Source organism: Vicia villosa, linkage group LG3, assembly GCF_029867415.1.
Source record: "Vicia villosa cultivar HV-30 ecotype Madison, WI linkage group LG3, Vvil1.0, whole genome shotgun sequence".
In the NCBI taxonomy this organism is placed as follows: Eukaryota; Viridiplantae; Streptophyta; class Magnoliopsida; order Fabales; family Fabaceae; genus Vicia; species Vicia villosa.
This window is the reverse complement of record NC_081182.1, coordinates 147,858,658-147,881,078: the sequence shown is the minus strand read 5'-3', so window position 1 is coordinate 147,881,078 and position 22,421 is coordinate 147,858,658. Positions and strand designations below refer to the sequence as shown.

Here is a 22,421-nt window from a genome sequence, read left to right as displayed (position 1 = left end):
TAGGTCTTAATTAAGCATGAAATTTTTTTTATCTTAATTAAGTTGACTTTTGTCAAAAATTCAAACTGTTTTTCAACGAAGCGATCAACTGTTTTCAAAAAAACTTTTCAAACTGTTTTCAAAAACGACAAACTTAACAAATCAATCAACCATGTTTTATAAAATAAAACATGGGCCTCCACATAGGTATAAGTCCCATTCCTTTGCATGAAATTAGGTATTTCATTGTACATACACCTTTTTGTACATACCTCAATCAATTTGATTTTTAACCTCGAATAACAAATCAAAAATGAAGGTTTTCTTTAAATCTTCCCAAAAATACCATGGGCCTCCATGTAGGTATAAGTCCCAAGCCCCTCTTGTAAATATTTTTTTACATAGCCATGAATACACTCAATGGGCCTCTCCCCGAGTATAAGTCCCGAGCCCCCGTGCATACAAACGGATCATGCTTACAGGTATATTTCCTTCATAAACTCCATTGTATACACACACCTTGACATATATATGTAATTGTTCATACTTGTTCATGTTTGTCCATGTTTGTTCATACTTGTTCATGTGTTTGTTCATGTTATATATGCTTGTTCAACTTAGTACAACACTAGGTTCCCCATAGCCTCCTATTGGGCTTCGTGCAAAGAATCTCCCTAGTTTAGGTTAGGACATAGAGTATGGTTTCCCGGTGAAATCGCTCTAAGAGCTCAAACCAACTATACCATGCCTCCTCTTGGGCTTCGTACAAACGACTTGTCCCTCCCATAGCCTCCTCTTGGGCTTACAATGCAAGGACCCTCGGTAGTCCCTCCCATAGCCTCCTCTCGGGCTTACAATGCAAGGACCCTCGAATAGCCTCCTCTTGGGCTTCGTACAAGGACCCACGGGCTTCTTATAAGCATCCCCAATATCCAAATCAAATACCCTAGGAGATTAGACATTTATCATCTCTATGATAGGAGTATCTCTTCTATATCATCACAAACAATCAATCAATCAATCAATCAACTTAACTTTTTTGCCACAAGGCTGGCTAATCAATCAAACCTTTTTGCCACCATACTGGCTGATTAATCAAAGTTTTTTGTCACAAGGCTGACTTCATTGAAACTTTTGCCACAAGGCTGGCTGATTAATCAAAACTTTTTGTCACAAGGCTGACTTCATTGAAAGTTTTTGCCACAAGGCTGGCTAAAAAAACATCTTTATCATTCTAAGCACCATAAGTGGCATGGCCCAGGGCTTATAATGAAAAGATTTTCAAACAAAATCAAACAGATGTATGTGATGATATAGATTAGATACATCGAACATTGAGATGACATTTGTCTCTTATCCTTTGCTTCCACTAGCATAAGTGGGAACTACGATTGCTCTGACTTTCTCAACATCCCTTTGAGAATACGTAGGCACAAGGTCGTATCCTTGGCGAGCAAAACTTCTCCCTCATACCATTCAAACCTTAGCACTCGTAGACCCGAGCTACAGATGCTCTGATTCCCTCTAAGGGATATGCATGCAGAAGATTGCGATGATCTTTGCGAGCATAATCAAACAAACACCTTAGTTTCCCACCTATTTCACAACAGAACCCCAATAGCATAGAATGAAATGGACATAACAAAGAAACCTATAGAGTACTATAGATACGTTGGGTGCTAATACCTTCCCTTCGTATAACCAACCCTCTTACCCAAAGATCTCTCCCCCCACTTTTAAGGTTATTGCAGCTTTTTTCCTTTTCCTACTTTGGAAATAATAAAAAGTTTGGTCGTGACAAAAACAAAGAAAAATCTTTTTATTGAGCACTCGAGCCCAAAAAAGGCATCAGGTGTCTCATCCCACAAAACGACGATTTTTCCCCGTGACAACATGGAAGTAGATTCTGATGATATGGAAGTTGTCAATCCTCTGCCCATGGTTGTCTGGAATGATAAGCCTCTGGTTCCTTATCCTTATCCAGTTCTGACTAGAGTCTTTCAAATGCTATTTGAATGGTTCAAGGAGAATCCTCTTGAGGAAAATCCTATTGTAGAGAACCCTGTTGATGAAGGTCAAATGGTTCCAGCATCTTATGTTCCCACTGTTATTGAGGAAAATCCTGTTGCTCCTACTGATGTCCCTTCAAGCTCTGTATTGTTGGAAACTCTGAAGGAACTTCAGTAGAATCAAGCTTCTGTGTTCAACCGTCTGGACAAGCAGGACAACACCAATGCTGAATTCAGAACTTGGATGCAAAGATCTAAAGAATCTTCAAAGAAGCAAGCAGAAGACACCGCTAAGATCAAGAATCTTCTAGCAGCCTTAGCCTCTAAGCTTACCCAGTCTTAGTAATTTTATTTGTTTCTTGCATCTGTTTTTTTTCATCTGATTGTACTCTTCCCTCTGGTTATCAATGAAAATTTCTTTCTTCACTCTGTGTGTCTTTCATCTGAATCTTTTATGCTTTTTGATGTTATGACAAAAAGGGGGAGAAACATGCTATTTGAATTGATTTATTATATCAGTTGCTGGGCTTAAGTCTCAACATTCCTAACAAAAATTGCAAGTTTGTTTTTGCCTCTGATAGCTTTGCAGGAATGTGATAATATGAAAAAGCTCAAAAAGGGGAGAAACGTATCTTGTGAAAATCTTCCAAAGATTTGAAGCAAATAAAGCTTAATGCTCTGATACAAGAAATTACAAGATCTGAAGCAAGCTATGCTCTGATACAAGAATTTAAAGCTCTGCAAAGATCTGAAGCAATATACCTTGATGCTCTGATAAGCTAAGTGATCTTAAAGAAAAATTCAAAGCTCTGAAGCTGTCCAATGGAAGCTCTGAAAGAAAGCTCTAGATCATCTGAAGATTAAAGTTCAACGTGAAAGTCTCATCTGAAATGGAAAATACTCAGGGAAGTCTTTTATTTATAAATTCTTCTAGTATTAATTTCAGGGGGAGATTGTTAATCTCAGGGGGAGACATATTCACACACTCTGATTAATATGCTTTTATGCTATATCTGTGTATTGTCTTTTTCATCTGATATTCTGGATACAAATTCATATCAATTCTGTATGTTTTTGTCATCATCAAAAAGGAGGAGTTTGTTAGAATATGAAATGTTCTGATCAATATTTCTAGTTTTGATGATAACATTATATACGAATTTTGTATAAGACAATGTGGTACTCTAATTATTCACGTTTTCCATTTCAGGAAAAGTCTAAGAGAGTATGCACAAAATCAGCATTCAGAAGCTCTGACCCAGAAGATCTGGATGACTTCGTGAGAACATGGTCTGGAAGACATCAAATGATGGTCTTGAGAAAATCATAACATGATCTAAAAGGCATCAGAAGATGGCAGTCAGAAGCAAGGCTCTGAAGATCTGAGGGTATCACGCTACAAAGCATTTCCAAAGTCTGATGACTGAAGTTGCATCTGCACCAACGCTGAAGACTCTGATATTCAAACGTTATTCTAATAGTCCGAGTCCAGAAGCAAGTACAAGATGAAAAGGCTACAACGTCAAATCTGTCTAACTGACAAAAGGAACGTTAGAAGCTACAAAAGGCAAAGTCAGCAAAAGCAGTTGAAGCATGGCTCGAGGTAGTTGACAAAAGAAAGAAACATTAAATGCAGCAGTGTACTATTCACGCATAGTATTAAATGCTACTCAACAGTCACATTTCTCACTGCCTATATAAAAGAAGTTTCGATGCTGAAGCAGCTAACAACTCTTGCTCCAAGTACCATTACGCTGCCAAAACATTCTCACACAAAACAACAAAGAAACTTCATCTTCAACCTCACAAATATTGTAATATCTTAGTGAGTGTTTAGAACTTAATCTTGAGAGAAAAATCACTTGATGATTAATAGCTTATTAAGAAGCACATTAAACTCTTGTAATGTTGTTTACTTTTGTGAAAGGAATTTCCTAGAGTGATCAATTTTTGATCTGTATACTCTAGAAGAATTAGAAGTTGTCTAAGTGGAGTACTATTGTAATCAAGATTGATTGGTGGATTAAATCCTCAGTGGAGGTAAATCACTCTGTCAGGGGTGGACTGGAGTAGTTTGGTTAACAACGAACCAATATAAAATTAACCATGTGATTATTTTTTATCTGTCATTTTTAGAAACAACCCTTATTCAATCTCCCCTTTCTAAGTGTTTTTCACTCGTTCAGGATGCTGTTGTCCAGATTCTGAGATACATCAAATGTGCTCCAGGAAAAGGCCTCGTGTATGAAGATATAGGATATACTCAGATAGTTGGATACTCCGATGCTGATTGGGCAGGGTCACCCATTGATAGACGATCCACCTCTGGGTATGTGTACTTGTTGGAGGAAACCTTATATCCTGGAATAGTAAGAAATAAAATGTAGTTGCAAGATCAAGCGCCGAGGCAGAGTAGAGGGCCATGGCAATGGCAACATGTGAACTCATTTGGTTAAAACAGTTGCTCAAAGAACTTCAAATTGAAGAAGCAAGACCAATGACACTTGTTCGTGATAATCAAGCTGCATTGTACATTGCTTCAATTCCAGTCTTCCATGAGAGAATCAAACATATTGAGATAGACTGTCACTTTGTCAGAGAGAAGATTGAATCAGGCGACATTGTCACAAGCTTTGTCAACTCCAATGATCAATTAGAAAATGTGTTTACAAAATCCTTGCAAAGTCCCAGAACTAGTTATATATGTGGCAAGCTTGGTGCATTTGACTTATATGCTCAAGCTTGAGGGGGAGTGTTGATATTTGTAAATATAGTGTTAAGAATATTTGTATATAAAATAGTCCCACATCGACTATATCATGTAATTAGCTGTAACATGGGGCTATATATAATAAAGTCTCCGTAGTGCTTTACAAAACACACGGTTTATTCAAAAGTCTCTTAATCTCTCGTATTTCAACAATACATATGAAAGTTTTTTAAAGGATTAATAGGTATTATACTCGTTATTTAGGCGAGTTTTGAAAAATCACATAATTTTTTTTAACCTAAACTAATGAGATTTGAACGCAAGACAATAAGCAGGATACACATTTTGTTTGTTTATAAGGTCTAAATAAAATATTTATTACATAATTATATTGTAATTTCAATTAAAATATATTTCAATTATTTTTATTTCAAATATCCTCTCACTTGCACTTTTATTTCTATCATTTCATGATACATAATAAAAATTTAATATGTAAATATATTTATTTCATATTCATTAAATTACTTATATTATATTTGATATTTATTACATAATTATTTAAAAAATATCTATTATATAATATTTTTAAATAAATATTTATTACATAATATGTAAATAAGTATTATTATTAAATAAATAACTTAATGATACATCATAAAAATTTATTATTTTAAAATATTAAAAATTATATAAAATTGAATATTATTATAAAAATATAAAATGTTTTGATTTGAAAAATAACGTTTTGATGAATTTTGTTTTGACAAGGGAAATTTAAAATATTTATATATATTTTTATAATGTGTTTGAATTTTTAAATTTTATTTAAATATTTTTAGAATTTAAACATATTTTAAACAATATTCAAACATATTTAAATGATGCTTAAACATATTAAAGATACTCTAAGTATTGATTTGTAATTGTGAGAGATTGCTGAGCTATCTCATAACAGAATTCAATTATGAGATTGGTTAAACAACCAACTATATGTGGCCATGTGGATTTTTCTATTTTTTATTTGCATAGTAGTAGAAGTCCTTACCACTAGGCCATTTATTTTCCCTTTTTAATAGCTTGTACAAAAATATATATATTACATAACTGCTATTTATTTCTCAAATTAATTTAATTATTATACATGAGTACTATTTATTATTTTTTTGGAAGAATAAGAAATTATATATATTCCAAAAACGTTTAATTACAAAGCGACCAAAAAGGTCCAGCAACAAACAACAAGATGACCACCCTACATCCAAGTAACAATACTAGCCACACCTAACAGAAAAGTTAAGCTAGCAAAAGATGAGCTAATCTATCTCTATACTTGGGATAAACCCAAATTCTATTGATAATTTTTCCTATAATGCTATTCACAATGTTCTTTTCTCTTATCTCTTTACTAAAGACTTTAGAATTCCTATCCATCCAAACAACTTATACTGTTTCGGCTATAGCAATTTTCACAAAATGTCTCCTCCAATTTCTACTCTTGCACAATTTTATGAGCCATTGCATCTCTTGATTCCACACTTGAATATTTTGCTGAATGCACATCCAGCCTAGGACCTCTTCCCACACCTTCCTTGTATACCTGCATTCGAAAAAAAGATGCTGAATAGTTTCCATACAGCCACAGAAAACACAGTGTTGCTCAACCTTAAATCCAAACTTAGCCAAACGGTCCTTTGTCGCAAGCCTATTTTGACAAGCCAACTACAACACAAAAACTGCTCTAGGTCTAGCTTTATTCTTGCATACCAATACTCTCCAATCAACTAGTGGGTAGCAATTCATTAACTCCCCGTAAATGCCCTTAGTATGAAATTTGGCACCTTGATTCAAGACCTTCCACTGTTGCATAGCACTGACTTCTTCTCTCAGCTTAAGAATTTGTTTTATGATCCAAAAGCCACTCTCCTTAATTTCCATCTTCATCACATCATCCTTTTTCACATAGTAAATATGAACCCATCTCACCCATTAAGTATCAGCTTTACTGCATAAGTTCCATAAAAGTCTACTGAGGCACACTTTATTCCACAGCTGGAGGTTTATAATGCCCAAACCCCCATTTTTCGTATGTGCACACACCCTATCCCACGCCACCGGAGCTTTCCTAGTCACCCTATCAGTACCAGACCATACAAAAGATCTACACAAGGATTCTAATCTTTTTATGACACCTTTGGGCAGAGGTAAGCAGCTTATCCAATAGTTAACACACCCAAAAACAACATTGTTGACCATTTGCACACGACCAGCATAGCTAAGCAACTAGGAGCTCCAATGTTTCATCTTTTCTCCAATCTTTTCAGCAAGAGCCATACATTGAGTATTAGAAAGCTTTCTACTAGAAAGGGGAATCCCCAAATACTTGAAGGGCAAGGAACCTCTACTAAACCCTATGATGTCTTCAACACTTCTTTTTTCACTATCATCCATCCCACCACAGTAGAGTTTGCATTTGCTAGGGTTAACTTGCAGCCCTGTTGACATGGAAAACTCCTTGAACCTGTCCATCATCATATGCACAGACACACTATCCCCTCTTGAGAAAAGCAGAAGATCATCTGCAAAACTCAGTCCAGCTTTCCATGCAAATACTCCATAATCACCATAAAAAGCAAAGGAGACATAGGGTCTCCTTGCCTTAGACCCTTGGCTGCTCTCATACTTTTAGATATGCTACCATTTATGTTGAATTGATACGACACAGTTGTTACACCAAGCATGATCCAACTGATGAATTTCCTTAGAAACCCCACTTCAGCCAAAATACTCTGCATAGCTTTCCAATCAACTGAATCATAAGCCTTTCTAATATCCATTTGAACCATCACCCTTGGCATGCCACCTTTCCTAGAGTAGCCTCTGATGAGCTTATATGTCAACAGAATATGGTCATGAATTTTCTACCTTGGCATAAAAGCAGCCTGGTTCTTGCTTATAATACTCCCCAGCACCTTACGCATTCTGTTGGCCATAATCTTAGATATCACATTGTAAACTGTTGTGCAACATGAGATAGGTCTAAAATCTTTTATGGTTTCAGCTTTCTCATGTTTTGGTATCAGAGTAACAAGAGTTTTATTGATTCTATCATCCAACTTCCCCTCCTCAAAATAGGCTCTAACAATTTGCATCATATCATCTTTCACCATTTGCCAAGAGTTTTTTAAGAACTTAGACCCAAATCCATCAATACTAGGAGCAGTTAGATCACCAATGCTATTAATTGCATCCCACACCTCTTTTTCACTAACAGGGTTGACCAGCATAATCCTTTGGTCCACCCCCAGCTGTTTTCCTCTTCTCATTGCAACAATATCTACTCCTCTCAACTGATTGTCAGCAGTCCCCATCAGGCCTTGGTAAAACTCTAAAATCTCCTGCTTAATTGCTTCAGGAGTATCACAAATATCACCATTATCTTTCACCAGCCTATGTATCAGATTCTTTCTATGTTTGGACTTCAAGGTAGCATGAAAAACACTATTGTTCCCATCACCTTTCCTAATCCACTCCACCTTTACTTTCTATCTAACTATTTGTTCATCCAACTCATTCAATTTCAGAACTTCCTCAGTAAGATACTTCTCCTTTTGTGCCAGAACAGAATTCCTTTTGTCATTGCTTAACTCCTTCTGAACATCCATAAGCTCCTTTCTTTTCTCCTCAATTTTTCTATTTAAGCTCATCAGGGGCTTATGCAACTTTCTAATAGTAGGCCTCAATCTCATTAGTTTATTCCACATCACCTGACGGCTCTTGCCATGTATCTTCCTTTGCCAATTCTTTTTTTACCTCTGTAGTGTACCCCTCAGCCTCAATCACAACATTAATAAATTTGAAGCCTATATTCTTTCTAACATCACTACACCAAGTAAGCTATTTAATAGCACTTTTGTGTGTTTGATAGTGCTTAAAAGCGCTATTAACCGCGCCGCTATTATAAAAGTTTTTTTATTTAATAGCACTTTAAAAGCGCTATTAAAGTACCAGTTTTTAATAGCACTTTTTCTTAAGCGCTACCGAAGTGGACATTTTGCACATTTTTTTATTTGATTTTGATAGCACTTTCAAATTAAGTGCTATTATAGGGCACATGTTTGATAGCGCTTTCAAACGAAGTGCTATTATATGGCACATGTTTGATAGCACTTTCAACAAAAACGCTAATATATGGCACATGTTTGATAGCACTCTCAAAGAAAGCGCTAATGTATGGCACATGTTTGATAGCGCTTTCTCTTAAAAGTGCTATTATAGGATGTGTCCTTAATAGCACTCTCTACGAAAACACTATTGTAGTACACTGTTTTTTTTTTGTTGTACACAAAATCATACTTTTGGTGTGCAAATATCAAAAAGCTACATTCAATTCAATACAAATAATTTTAAGTTACTCATTGCATACATATTATCCAACAATACCAAATAACATTTTAAACCAAATCCAATTGTTTACAAATATCATAACATATATAGAGGACATTTGCATAGCCAAATTTATAGATGCATGCATTCCAAATGTTTTGTTTATAAACCCCCAGAACCTCTTTTTTTGTTGCGCTCCAATTGTCCAAGCTTATTAGAACTAACTGACAAACTGTGACACCAATAAAACTAGCAAAACTCTGGCATTTCATTGAACCTATAACAAAATTAAAATCCTATGCATATTGTTCATCATCGCAAACTAATAATGTCAGATGATGCAAAAGTACTCGATGGTGGGCTTAATGAGTTAGATACTTGAAATATTTGTTTACATGTATCACAGTTGAATATTGTTGGACCACTCCAATAGAAGTCCAAAATCCTGCAAGCCTATTATTGTAGGCCTGAGGAAACAATAGAAATGGGTGAAAATGTATACCAATTAATGCTCCACCATACCTTGGCATCGGTATCTCACGAAGCTTCAGACGTGCCATAAACTCAACATTTCCGCCAAGGATTATATCCGTCCCACGACTAGTTATGTTCATTCTAGAGATTTCCGCCACAACTGCACGCCATTTCCCTGTAGTCTACTATCTATCCAATATTATTAAATTGACCAAACTACCAATACTGCCCTTTCCTCCAAAAAAAATTACACTGCTAAAAGGATATTTTAGTAACTAACAAATTAACACTATAACTTTTCTACATTCCAATAAATATGTGACACTTGGCAACTAAAATCCTTTCTCCATTCCCAAATCCTTTCTCTCGTCTTTCTCTTTCTCACCTTCCCTCTTCTCTCTTCTCTCTCCTCAAACCCTAAAAATGTTTGGTATTCCTCATCTCATAGGCTTCTCAATGAACCGGTTGGATTTCTGTTTCAAGCAATCTTGGCGTCGACCACCGCCTCTCCTTCTCCGACAACTGATGTATGAAAATGGTTTGCGGTGAAGTTTGGTAAAAATCGTGTCTTTTTCATGTAATCAACAGATTTAACTGTGGAACATTTGATTTTCACTTTTCTTTCCTCTATGTTTTGGTGCCATTTTTGTTGTGAAAGATAACTTGAAATTTCTGTGTTTTTTGCAAGAACTGTTTCTAAATTTGAGACACTTATTTCTTCATTGATGTATGAACACGGTTGTTGATGGAACCTATAAAAATGTGTCTTTTTTCTCCTTATGTTTTAGCTGTGATTTAGCAAAAAATAGTTCACTTTACTCTTTATTTTTAACTTTGTTGCTTTTTTTTGAGAATCCGGGGTTTGCTTTTTTTGAGAATTTGAGCTGGTTAGGTTAGTATTCTGTTATAGAATTGGGGGTTTCTTCGTTTATTTGAAGTGATTTGATAAACTGGTATGTATTTTTGTTTATTTATTTTAATTTTAATTTTAGTATTTTTTTTATGTTCTTCAATCTTTGGCTTTTGAAGTTTGATGATAAAGACTTTTGCTGAATTTCTATTTGCTGTTTATTGCTTTCTGGGTTTTGATTCGAGCAAGCATTTGCATGATATGTGATTTTGATGATTAAGGGTAAGTGAATGCATGATATGTGACTTTGTTGTTGATAGGAACTAAGCATAGATTGAAGTGTGAACTGGATTGAGGAAAGTAACTCCTACAACTAGGAAGATGGTGTGTTTGTTTCATATTGAAGGTGAATTCTGGTTTTTGGTGTCACAATGCATTTCGCTCCAAAGTAAGAATTCTGGTTTTTGGTGTCACAATGCATTATGAATTATGGTTATTTCCTTAGCATTGATGCAACAAGTACGTCTTCGATTGCAGCCAAACTTAGGACTCTCATTAGAACCGTATTTCTACAAATGCTTTCAAGTAAGAATTATAAACTGTATAAAAGTTGAATTGATCAAAATTGTGGCATAGTTTTGAAATCTGATTTATTATCATTCTTATATCATTGTCAATATCCACAGTGGACAAGGGCAACATAAGGACAAAGCCAAACAGAAGCATAGTTTTGTTCACATTAAGTTGAAAATGATTGCAGCTCCCCCCTGAGCTTTATGATGCATTCATATCCACAGTGGACAAGGGCAACATAAGGACAAAGCCGAACAGAAGCATGCCAGCAGATCCTCGTCCTACTCCTGGTGCTGTACTGATGGGAGATGCATTCAACATGCATCATCCACTAACAGGGGGCGGAGAGACAGTAGCATTGTTTGATATTGTGGTGCTGAGAAATCTTCTCAAGCCTTTGCGTGACCTGAATGATGCACCCACACTTTGCAATTACCTTGAATCCTTTTATACCTTACGTAAGGTAATGTTGTATGCATATTTTTTTGCTTTTGATTAAATTTATAACACAAATAAATAAGCAGACACAATATCAAACAATGCGATGGAGTACAGCGTCTTTTATTGCACTAATATTGACTTCACTCAATGTTTTTAAAGCTTAAAAGTTAAAACACTGATGTTAGTCATTCAATTTGCAACCTGTGGCATCCACCATAAATACATTAGCAGGTGCCCTTTACAAGGTTTTTTGTGCATCCCCTAATCAAGCAAGGAAGGGAATGCGCCAAGCTTGCTTTGATTATCTAACCCTTGGAGGCCTATTCTCGGAAGGACCGATCTCTTTACTTTCAGGATTAAACCCTCGTCCCTTAAGTTGGTTCTCCATTTCTTTGATGTCGCAGTATATGGTGTTGGCCATTTACTATTACCTTCACCTAGGCGGGTGTGGCTTGGAGCTCGGTTACTCTTTGTAAGTTTTTTTGTGTCAAAATAAATAGCTTACAAATTAACTCTTCAAAACCAAATTTATCATTTCCTAGGGTGCATCTGGAATCATCTTGCCCATAATTAAGGCTGAAGGAATTCGCCAAATGTTTTTCCCTGCCACTGTTCCATCTTATTGCAGAACTCCTCCGGTTTCAAAAGAGTGAGTATCAACAAATGCATTTCCAAAAGACAAAGTTTCTCTCGAGATGAGCTAGCTTTATCATCCGTACTTTAGAAATTGAGGGAAGGTTGATGCTGCAGATTTATCATCCCGTACTTTATTAGCTTTACTTGACTATGGAAGATCTTGCTGATCAGTTTGGAATTGGGACGCTTCGTTTGACTGCTAGACCGACGTTTCTGTTGCATGTTGTTATTGAGAAGGATCTTAAGATGGTCGTGGGTTCTATTATTAGAAATATGGAGTCAAGTCTCTGTGCGTTTTGATGATCTTAATATAAATGTTGCTGAGCACCGAGACTATTGCTCCTGTTTGCTCAGGAAACTACGGAGAATATTGCTGCTCTTTTGACTCCTCATTCTGGTTTCTATTATGATGTTTGGGTGGATGATGCATGTTTGTTTGTTTTCTATGATTTATTCACCAGTATATTTGTTGTTTCAAGTCAACCAGTTCCACATTCTTAGGAAGGATGAGCATGATCGTGGGAAGATTGGATTTAAATTCAGCTTCTCAGCTCCTATGTAGCAGCTGAGTTCTCTCTTTTTTCTTCTGGTTATCTAGCTCTTCAAACATTAAATTTTGTTTGTTCGCCAACGCATAGACATTACTATTTTTTTTTCATTTTCTTACCTTTTAAACTTACATTTTGATAATCAAGAGAGGTCATTGTTTTATATGATGCATCGAATCTGGTTTTGAAGTGATACCACCCCTTAATTAGGAATCTTAATAATGTATCAGCAGATGCTGATTGCACGGCAAAGGCGGATGAAATTCGAAAATAATGCATTAATATATTGATTACAAAAAAATGCCATTTTTCTTGTGGAAAATGATATGAAAAGCATATAATAATTTTCAGGGAACATCAACCACATGTATGTTTAAAATTCAACAATGTTTTGTTGAGAAAAGTAGGATGAATTTATATGAATGTTGTATATTTTGAATGTTTAGAAGAAAGGAATGGAGCTCCTTGCTCAATGTTGGCTTTTTAAGAATAATTTTTGGTCAAATTTTATTTACTTTTCCCTCAGTTGAATTCTAATTAATTAGAGCCATGGAATTTAATCAGATCCTAATATCTCTACTTCTAATGGTTGAAATAGAAAATGAGCTAATCTTTTCATGGTTGAGATCTTATGGAACCGTTTTAATATGTTCTTGACATGCTTTATAGAAAAATGTAACAGCCACTTTAGAAGAAAAAACTGTGTGGTCTTATTCTAGACATTGTAAATATTATTAAATTTGATGCTTATGTTGATAAATATTGTTTTTGGGATAGGTTTCTCATAAACTATTCATATCTATTGGTGCATGCACAGCCACTTTGATTTTTTTAAATAAAAAGTAGTCTTATTGATATTAAAATTATTGAATAAGAAACATTGCCTTGTTGCCAGCCAGCCACTTTTTATTATGATAAGATATGATCAAATAAAACTATCAGAAATTGTTGTTCTTAGAGTTAGAGTTAGTATTTGATTGTTAGAAATAACATACTTTATTTTCGTATGAGACTTGTCAGCATCTAAGAAGGAAATATTTTTATGGTTAGGTGTTCCTATTTCTAAAATTCACTATTTTTACTGGTCAGTGTCACCACAATACATTTTTTATTTATTTTAATCGACAAAATATTTGTAAATATTAGATATGTTGGATTTATCATATTTTAGATATGTTGGATTTATCATATTGGTGATCTTATAATAACAATTATATATCAATAACAACTAGGATGATCTAAGATTCTGAATTTTATTACTGAAACAAACTATTTTAACGGGTCTCTATCTCCATAACATTTTTCTTATATAAATTTTATCACAGAAACTCACTATTTTTACGGGTCACTATCACCATAATACCTTTTTGCCTGTTGTGTTTCCAACTTTTTTTAAAAATAGCTGCTATATATAGCTTCATTACATCTGTATTATGTTTTATAAATCTTAATTTAACATTTCTTAATCGAATTTTTAAACTTCTTTTTTTACTTTTATAATACATTATTCATCTTAAGATTTGACTTACCCGTGCGGACGCACGGGTCTTCTACTAGTAGCCCTAAAAACTAAATCAAATTCATCCTGGGAGGGGAATTAAAAACACTATTAGGACTTGAGAAACATCAAGTAATTTATGAAATTGCTTTATCAGGCAAGACATGCACTAAATAACTCTAAGATAAAAAAGTAAGGCTTCCAAACTCTACTTTTGATGGAAATAATCTACCACAGCTACCTCTTGGAGAACTATGATAAATTTTTTTGCATTATTCTTGCACATATAAATATAGTAAGAATATCAATCATCCATACCATTTTGGAATATTAGGAATACAAAACAGTCATCAATTCATTGAGGTGCTGCATATGAATAACAATCAATAAGATACCTTTCTTATCATAGGTTTGTTTGTAGGCACGATTGTAACTTTAAGCTTGTAAATGCTTTCAAATTCAGTGATTTCTGTTGCTGCTGTGCCAGTCATGCGCAATGATTTGGGAACTGTGAAACCTTTTCTTCAGTATTATTCTGTAGAGCACGCCTGCCTGTACTGATAATATTAAAGTTATTTAATATCTGATAGCTTGGAGCATCTACATATGCAAATATGTAATACTGCCATAAAATTGAAAACAACTTACAATCATATTTCAGAAAGCTTTATAACATATATTGCGAAAAAAGGAAAAAATACATACTTTTTTTGGAAATACGGGTCCTGTTGCATTTAAAAATACATACACCTAACCTAATACCTAATAAATTATTATTAATACACCTGATAATACTATAATAGATCTATATAAAAATTAGTAATTAATTAATTACCTGATGGAAGATTATGTGAGTTTGTCCATTTAGTATTACAAATGGCACGTTGAAACCAGCATTTGGAAAGCCTCTTAGAAACTTATCTCATCAATCAACTAATTAAACAAAATAATTAACCAAATAACAATAATATTTAGTGTATGCTCTCATCTAAAACCCTCTTGGTATCATTCTGATTAAGTTTCATTCTAACCACTTCAAAAAACTTAGAACTTTTTGTATCATTAAATTTCAAGTTACTAAACCTAAATGAACTAACAGAGTAACTAACCACGTCTAATCCATGCCCCCAAATATGCTTCTTTGCATTCCGAACAGGAACAAGATCCTCAATCTCCAAGGAACAACATTCTTGACAGCATTCATGTCTTTCTCATCTTCCTTCATCAACTGAAATTATGAGAAATCACAACAAAACGAAATAGTGATAGATAATAGTTTATGTAGAAACAAAATTTGCAATTAAGGATGCAAAATATTATGTTATAGTAGAAGAGCATATGTGGGAAAACAGACAATGTACCAATGATCCCAAATTTGTAAGGGGCATCTGGTTCAACTTCGGGAGGTGCTTCAAACAAAAATTCTCAAGAATCACCACTCCTAATTCTGTAGTAGTATTTGGTATTATGCTGAAATGTAGAAATAACTGAGTCAAGTGAATAAATTCATTCAACAACACATTGAAAAATGAGAACTATATGCAAGTGTCATTATTCAAAAGTGAAATATATGTTGTTCTTTTAGTTTGTCTCCACTTTTCAATTTATTTCACTTTTGACATTTGAAGTAAAAAAACACGGATGAAAATTCTACTCTCCTAATTTGAAACAAGTACCTTAAGGCTTCTACAAGACAATAATGAATGTAACCATAATTGTATTAGCTGAGAGTGTAATTTGAAACTGTACTTGTTAGTTGTTACCTGTTCTGGTGCACCTTGGCTTACTCTATGCATTTTACCCACTTGATCAGTATAAGTAATTTTTGTCCGCTTATCGGTAGGATTGAACGAAAGAAAATGTACTTCTTGTATACCAGCACATGCTTACAGTAGCATTAAGGGCACAATCAACATCAAATTACTTAAACTCACTTTCCAATCCATACACAACCAACAAGGGAAAAGAAGTTATCATTCAGGGTGACAAAGTTAACAACAATTTTTCCTCCTAATAAGTAAAAATCCAAGATTCTAAGGTTTATTTATATAAAAAGTACGACCTGTTGTCGTCGGTAACGCCTTCGGTTCTCCATGTTCTTGCCAATGCGACGAGGGATATAACATATTTTAAAGTCTCTACCTACAACAAGCATAAGAGAAGACTTTTTAACAAAATTGTATTGCATAAACATGCACAAAGAACATGAGAGCATAAAGTTGCCTTCACATATAGTATAAACAAAATCTAAACTAACAAGAAAGATTGACTAGCTGTCTAAACTACTAAGAAAGATTTGCTAGCTTCCTCTAAACAAAATTCCATTCTACCTTTGAAAACTGGATTTTAGCAAATCTATGTCACATAACATTTAAAATATAGCTAACTAGCCTTCACTCCTACACATGTGAGAAAATATACCAGGAGACAACTTAAGTCAATCATCTAAGAAACATGAATGAAATTCCCCAACAGAAACCAAAATTAAACTAACAGGGATTTTCGTTCCCCCTTCTTTCCCTCAACCACTCCCACCTCGTCCTTACCCGAAACTGTTATACCACTTCATAACAAATGATTGTACCATTAATAAGATACTCAAATGGCATAACAAATACAAATTGCAAAACAGAGAACAGTGAAATTAATCCAAAACAGATTATGAACTCGCCTACCGCATACCACTAATTTAAAATCAAACATAAGTGAAATTAACAGGGGATATCATTTAAATCGTACTTATCTGATAGTATAATCGTCTATAAGGTTAAAAGGTCTCTGAAATTATGATCACAATGCTACATTCCTTTACCAAATCATACATGATAGAAAAAAGTAAAATCTTATATCAAGTGTTGCAACTATTGATCCACAGTCTTGCTGTCTATAGAGCCACTGATAAAGTTTTTCCTGAAATCAGAAAAACACCCAACATTAACCGTCCAAACTCTAAAGAGATTTCAAAGAGCTTTAAGTTATGTTCCAGTAACAGTTATTTGTCGTGAGCTTCCTTAATGAATTAGATTTTTATAACACATCCCCCACTGGCTATTTAATCAATGTCAGTACTCCCTAGTAGTCACTTTCCGAATCAGTTTAGATTGAATTATTTGAGTTATCTTTTAGCATAAACACTTGTTAGTCGGTTTGAAAGAGCTTACGAAAACAACTTTAGACATGTTCATAAGCTATTTATAGTTTGTGACAATGCTATACAAGAAGCTTATACTTAAGCACTTATACGATAAGCGCATCACTCAAATCGCATGACACCATTAAACCGCAGCTTAACCTCACAAACCCTCATTATCGCTACTCAAAATCATGTGTATCCATCAGCACAAAGATATCACAACGCTCAAAAGCAACACACAGAAGAAAGATATAGCAAAAACTGAGAAAGAAAAGATTACCAGATACCAATGAAGAGAGGGACGTCGGTGGTGAGCTGACGAAGGGCTGAATTTGACGGAGAATAGGATCTATTCGTTCTTTCTTTCCAGCGTTTCCTCTTTCTGTTTGAGTGGGTGATTCGGAGGTGAATCTGAATCGACCGTGTTTCCTCTTTTCGGTGGTGAAATGATGGTAAATCGATGGCTGACGAATGGATTTTGTTCGTTCTTTCTTTCCGGTGAAACAGTGGTGAATCGATGAAACAAAGGAAGGGTTGACGGTGGTGAATCGATCAAACGAAGGAAGGGCTGACGGTGGTGAATCGATGGCTGACGAGGAAGAATCGATGAAACGAAAGAAGTGAATCGGTTGGGAGAATTAGTGAGGAACTGAGGATCGTGTTGTTAGAACAAGATTTGTTCTGATCAATATTCTTAGTTTTGATGATAACAAGGATATGAATTTTGTGTGAGATAATGTGGTACTCTAATACATTGCAATTTCCCTTTCAGGAAATATATAAAGAGTATGCACAAATCAGCGCTCAGAAGCTTTGTCTCAGAAGGTTCAGCATGCAACATCAGAACATGGTCTGGCAAGACATCAGAAGATGGTCAAGGCAGAATCAGAACATGGGTCTATGGAAGCATCAGAAGAACTTGAGGTCAGAAGCAGAAGCACTGAAGTTCTCATGGTATCACGCTCAGAAGCACTTCAAGGTCAGAAGACAAGAAGATGCTATGCACCAAGCTGTTTGACTCTGATGATATTCAAATATTATATTCAAACATCAGATCAGAAGAAAGTACAGGTGGCAGGCTACGCTGACTGACAAAAGGAACGTTGGAAGCTATTAAAGGCAACGTCAGTAGACACAGCGTGAACAAGGCTCGAGGTAGTTGACAAAAGCGTGAAACATTAAATGCAAAGCTGTACGGAATACGCAAAGCATTAAATGCGCTCAACGGTCATCTTCTCAAACGCCTATAAATATGAAGTTCTGATGAGAAGCAAGGTTGACGATTTTGAAAGAACCAACTCTGAAAGACTTGCTGAAACGCTGTTCAATTCAAAGCTCAGAAACTTCATCTTCATCAAAGCTCACTACATTGCTGTTGTAATATATTAGTGAGATTAAGCTTAAACGTTAAGAGAAATATCACTGTTGTGATTATAGCTTTTCAGAAGCATTTGTAATACTCTTATTTGATTACATTAATTTGTAAGTAACTAGAGTGATCAAGTGTTGATCAGGATACTCTAGGAAGTCTTAGCTTGTGTCTAAGCAGTTGTAATTAGAGTGATCACGTGGTGGTCAGGATACTCTAAGAAAGTCTTAGCTTGTGTCTAAGCATTTGTTCCTGGAGTGATCAGGATACTCTAAAAGACTTAGTCGCGGACTAAGTGGAAAACCATTGTAATCTGTTGCGATTAGTGGATTAAATCCTCAGGTGAGGTAAATCACTCCGTGGGGGTGGACTGGAGTAGTTTAGTTAACAACGAACCAGGATAAAAATAACTGTGCATATTGTTTTTATCGTTCAAGTTTTTAGACTACACTTATTCAAACCCCCCCTTTCTAAGTGTTTTTTCTATCCTTCACGTGTTTCTGTTTTTGGCGGTGAGGGTCAAAAATGTGTGTACCAAAATGAAAACTTTTTGAACAAAAGTGTTTTGTTTTTTTTATTTTTTATTAATTAATTAATTAATTATATATTAAATAAAACATAGCGCTTTTGATAAACGGTAATATAAGTAGTCAAATAATAGTGTTTTATAAAAAAGTGCTATCTTAAAAAAGAATATTAATAGCGTTTTAGAGAAAGCGCTATCATACGGAAGTTTAATAATAGTGTTTTGTCACAAAGTGCTATCAAAATCACATTGGGTGTATTCTATAATAGCACCTAATCATAAAGTGCTATTATAGATATATTTTTTCCTCTTTAATAGCACTTTCTTTAAAAGTGCTATTAAATTAGGCGATACAAAAAATCAATTTTGGCGTAGTGCATGTTGCTCATCACCTTTTATACACAACATTGCATGATCAGAAATCCCAGGTTCCAAGATGTGAATAGTTTTGTCTTTATTGCTTTGAATCCAGTCCAGGTTACCTATCACTCTATCTATACAAGATAAGATAGCACCCTCAGCATGCTTATTGTACCATGTAAACTTATTACCAATACAATCTACTTCAAACAGACATGTAGCATCCATCATCTCTCTAAGATCTATAAACTCAGCTTCTTTAACTTCAGTCCCTCCAATCCTCTCCTGGAACCCCAGAACATTGTTGAAGTCCCCCAACACAATCCAAGGCCCCTGCTGACTAGCTCCAATCCTTCCTATATCTTTCCATAACTCCTTTCTCTTCTCAAGCTGATTAGTTGCATACACTGCAGTAATCCATTGCACAAAACTACCATCCTTATTATACAGCTCACAATGAATCATTTGATCAGTCATACACACTTGTTGGATAGTCACCTTACTATCTTGCCACAAGATCCAAATTCTACCATTAGCATGTTTACTATATTTATCACAAACACTCCAATTACCACCAATTTTTTTCCTACATTTATCAGCTTTTTCCTTCTTAACCCGAGTATCAAGTAAAATAGCAATCTTGGGTTGTAGCTTAAAGAGACGGGAGCTTATCTCTTTTTGCTTAGCTACTTTATTTAACCCCCTTATATTCCAAGCAATAGTCATGTAACCCCCATGGTTTGCACCACAGGATCATTCCAGTCCCCTAAGGTGCTAAAACCATTACTACTAAAGATGTTCTTTAAAGACTCAACATTACTCTTACCTTTATCTCTTATGCCTTTCAATACTTCTGTCCAGCTACCATCATCACCTTCAGGGGCCACAGGCTTCTCTGTTACCTTCTCCTCTTGTGTTTTTTCCTTGTCCTTTTCAGTGATATTAGTTGTACTTGACTCTCCCTGCTCTTTCTTCTACCACATCTTTACAGTAGGTTTCTTCTCCATGATACAAATGTGACCTGCCTTCTGACATTTTTCACAGTACTGTGGCTTCCATTCATACTCCACTTTCTGCTTTCTCTCCTTGCCCTCATAGCTGATCACAATTTCCTTTTGTAGTTTCTGAGTTATATCCACTTCTACAAGGATCCTAGCATAGGTCACTCTTAGTTTCCCAGCAGTGCATTCATCTGTAAACATTGGAGTTCCTATGACACTCCCTATCTTTCCCAGGCTTCGTTCTCCCCACATTTGGATTGGCAATTGTGGGAATTTCACCCAGATTGGGAATGTCCGCAACATGTCTCTTTCCATCGAAAAATCCGGTCTCCATTCCAGAATCACCATGGGCATGTTTCTTATAGTATACGGTCCTTTCAGCCACACAGCTTCCTTATCTTCATCACAGTTGAATTTCAAGATGAAGTAACCTTCATCATTGTAGAACATCTTTGGCAGTTTCACGAAATTCCATTCCTTCATCATATAGCTCTTCACCGCATTCATACTCAGATTTCTCCCAATCGCATACATGATTAGAGAAGTCTCCCAAAATCGGATTTCACTTGCAACATCTTCCTCTTTGATTTCAACCACTGGCTTACCATTGACAATCTTCGGAGCAACAAACGATAACGCGTTGCCATTCGTTGTTAACCGATTCCCTCGTATAACATCAACCCATAGCTTGGCGTCCTCGACGTTCCCCTGTATTTCCTTCACATTCCCAATTCCTTTAGGGTTTAGACTAAACCCTTGATTCATAGATTTCTCCTCCTCCACAACGTCCTTACCATCCTCCACCTCCACTACACCTTCCGCCTCCACCTCAATTGATTCTTCCACAGTTATTTCTTCCCTCTGCTGCATAGGGCTTGCCGTCACCGGTGCCGGAGTGACCTGTTTGGGTGGTCGCCCCCATTTCCTCGACAATGTTCCCTTCGCCATTACAAATTTTCACTCAAATCACAACATAATACTATTTATTATTTATTACATGAGTATTATTTTAGGTGTATACTATTTATTCCAAAATGAATACGTTAATAATAGATAGTTAGATAGTATATATTCTTAAAATTAAAACGTTATTTTACATAGTATATTATAGTTAAATTGAAATTAAAAATTAAACAATCATTCAACAAACATTATTTTAATATTTATTATTTAAAAACTGAATATAATAAAATAATAAAAAACTGAAAATATTAATAAAAGTGAAAGTATTAGACATTCATTATTTTAATATTTGATATTTATTAAAAAATATATTTACGTTTAATTTTTTTTCAGTTTATTAATATTAGTTTTATTTACGTTTAGATTATCATTAAAAAATAAATTCATTCAACATAATAAATTATTATGTTTATTATATAATAAATTTATTCAAATGTTTAAATATTTACTTTATTTACTTTCAATTTATTAAATATATTTTATGTAATTTAACTTTATAATATTTTAATATTTATATAATATGATATTAAAACTTTAATGTTCAGCACCCATTGTTGGCATAATTTTAGAATTTTTAAACTTTCACAATTTTCAAACTTAAGAAAATTAAAAAAAAAACATGTAAATAAAATTTCCTGCCACGTAAATAAAAAAAGAAAGAAAAAGTCCACATAATCCATAAATAAATAAATAAATAAATAGAAAAAGCCAACACAACAACGCCACAACATCAATTTTGTTGACCAAATCCAGCGAGGTCGAAAAATAAGGGATTCGCCCCATATAGCATGGGGAAAAATAGCTATTAACCCTAGATTCAATTAATGCAAATATTATTCTCTCACTCTTTCTCTCTGTTTTCTCTCTTTGCTATGAATTCTATCTTCTAACACGGTATTAGAGCATTCTTTCTTCGAACTCACTTGTTAGGTTACACTAAGCTACCAAGATCTAAATTGCATAAG

The 22,421-nt window shown here is 34.7% G+C and overlaps 3 long non-coding RNA genes across 3 annotated transcripts; 2 read left to right on the top strand and 1 right to left on the bottom strand.

The window, feature by feature from the left end:
- The first annotated feature begins 9,957 nt into the window (after positions 1–9,957).
- LOC131656789 (uncharacterized) lies at positions 9,958–11,039 on the top strand. Its single transcript, XR_009300295.1, has 3 exons — positions 9,958–10,113; positions 10,729–10,856; positions 10,946–11,039. It is a non-coding gene; the product is annotated as an uncharacterized LOC131656789 (long non-coding RNA).
- A 615-nt stretch (positions 11,040–11,654) lies between these two features.
- Positions 11,655–12,771, top strand: LOC131656788 (uncharacterized). Its single transcript, XR_009300294.1, has 2 exons — positions 11,655–11,894; positions 11,965–12,771. It is a non-coding gene; the product is annotated as an uncharacterized LOC131656788 (long non-coding RNA).
- Positions 12,772–14,160: 1,389 nt separating this feature from the next.
- On the bottom strand, positions 14,161–17,746 carry LOC131656787 (uncharacterized). The gene is made up of 6 exons (XR_009300293.1): positions 17,518–17,746; positions 15,868–16,246; positions 15,466–15,574; positions 15,214–15,332; positions 14,500–14,661; positions 14,161–14,191 (listed from the first exon to the last, which is right to left on the bottom strand). It is a non-coding gene; the product is annotated as an uncharacterized LOC131656787 (long non-coding RNA).
- Positions 17,747–22,421: the final 4,675 nt, after the last annotated feature.